We start from the raw sequence: 2246 nt of genomic DNA on the forward strand, positions 1-2246 counted from the left end.
ATAATGGCCAAAACTCAAGGGTAATTCGTGATTTTTTCAAATCTTGGGACATGAGGAATGGTATCAGAGGTAATTGAACGGTGAGTGTTGATGGGTTCAGGAACTTTCGGGCTCCACAAAGGCTTCAACAATATTCTGAGAATGGGTATTTGTTTTTAAGTTCTTTCACACTCAGGGCTCGGTTTTGTGGAAATTTTGAGATTGGGCTCCGAAATTTTATTCGATTTTGAGAATTAGGGTCCGGTCAAAATGGGGTGTCTACACCTTGGCTTCAAGATCAGCTTCAAGGGACTCTCCTTCTCTGCAATTTCTCGTAGTGAATCAAATTGAGTATGTGATCCGGACGAAAGCCAACAATCCCTTTCTCCAACCAATAAACATGGGCACCTCTATCTGACATAAAGCCCTGCCAATCTAAGAACACAACCGCCAAACTCCAGCACTGCATTTTCTGCTTTTAAAAGAACATTAGTTCGAGGGCTTCTCCCAATCGGAAAAATTGGTGAGTCCTCATCACATAATCCATTGTCATTGCAATCGTATACAACAGTGCTTGATGTAAATAAGAGAGAACCTTCACCATTCCAGTTTGATGCAGCCATCCTGACATCACCAGGATAGTCTACACTTTGGGATGGAGGAGCACAAAAAATAACATAAGGAAATTGATGAATTGCTTTCAATCCCCTTAGACATGGGTTGATCCCAACTTTGATCAATTCATCATGATGATCTGCGGTCATTGTTTGTCCAAAAATTTGGCAACCTGGATGTTCCTCTCTCCATTTCTCTGCTACCATTCGACCAAGAACACCCGGACCTACAATCAACAGATCGTTTGCCCCAACCAATCCAGAAGAAGAAACCTCCAATCCTTCATTAGGTGCACCGAGGGCAGAAGATGCAGAGGAGGAAGGATGAGGTTGGAGAGACATTGAGATTGGGGGTCTGCGTTTCGTATGGAGATTAGGGTTTGGGAAGAAGAAGAGAGGATGTATTGGTGGTTTTGACCGGATTCCATGGAGGTGGCCGGCCGGAGTTGCAGAAATGGGTTGAGATGGTCGGATTTGATGGGTTTCGGCTGTGGGTTATCCAAATGGGTTTAACAAAAAAATGCAGGTGACGTGGGTTTTGATGGAGGTGATGGTGGTTGTGGAAGTGAGGTGGTGGTGTTGGGAATGGGTTTGGTAGGGAAATGGGTTTAATGGGTAAATGAGAAAAAAAAGGGGTTTGAAGGAGATGGAGAGTAAGGTGGATGATGATGGAGCTCGGATTGGGTAGAGATGGAGGTGGTTGGGGATAGAGGTTTCGGTGGGACTTGCCGGATTTAATGGCGGCCGGTGGTGGTTGGAAGAAGAAGAAGAAGAAGCAGAAAATCCCCAAACCCTCTCTCTCTCTCTCTCTCTCTCTCTCTCTCCTCTCCACGTCTCTATTTTTCCGATGAGAAAAAAAGGAAGATGAAGCCTCTTTTATCCCTGGTCTCTGGGTTGATGGAGATGGTGGCTGCTAGGGGTGGAGACGATGGAGATGGTGAAGATGGCGGTGGGGGTTGGTGGCTGTGATGGGAGGTGGGTTTCAATGGCAAAGAAGATGAAGATGGGGGTGGAAGATGAGGATGGTTGGAGGAGGTGGGAACAGATGGTGGCGGCTGGCCGGTGGCTGGCTTGCCGGGGACGAGGCCAGAGGTGGAGGCGACTCTCTCTCCCTCTTTCTCTGTGATTCTCGCCCAAAATGAGGAGCCTCCCTTCCCAACCCTAATTTGTTTTAGTATTTAAAGGGAAATGATAAATTCTCACCCCCAATATTTCGTGGACAGCCCCCCTTTTAGTGTATTTGAATATTCTTTTATACTACAAAAAGGGGGGGGGGGCTCGGGTAAGAAATGGGGCATAAATTATTTTCTCTTTACATGCTCTTAACCCTCTGATTTGATCCAGTGGCCAATGACGATTGCTTGCGAAGGAAGCAATATAAAATTGCCAAGAATGCCCTCCTTCACATGGGAAATGACGTATTTCACCCCTCCCCCCTCTAAACTTGCACCATGACACTGCCTTAGCTCGTTCGCTAGGCAAACGAGCTCGGATCCGAACGAAATTTTATAGGGAATTTTAGCGGGACCCTAACCTAGCTTGGGAACAAATTTGGGATATTAAAACATTCGTTTCACAGGGTTTCTATCCTAACGACTCTATTAGGGTTCGGTCAAAATGGGATGTCTACAAGATGGCGTAAACTTGGAACTT

The 2246-nt window shown here is 46.0% G+C and overlaps 1 pseudogene; it reads right to left on the reverse strand.

Annotated features, from left to right (window-relative positions):
• Positions 1 to 283: 283 nt before the first annotated feature.
• On the reverse strand, positions 284 to 995 carry LOC143863419 (uncharacterized; annotated as a pseudogene).
• Positions 996 to 2246: the final 1251 nt, after the last annotated feature.

This window comes from Tasmannia lanceolata, unplaced genomic scaffold (assembly GCF_043159265.1).
Source record: "Tasmannia lanceolata isolate RefF3 unplaced genomic scaffold, GAP_Taslan_0.1 ptg000044l, whole genome shotgun sequence".
NCBI classification, from domain to species: Eukaryota; Viridiplantae; Streptophyta; class Magnoliopsida; order Canellales; family Winteraceae; genus Tasmannia; species Tasmannia lanceolata.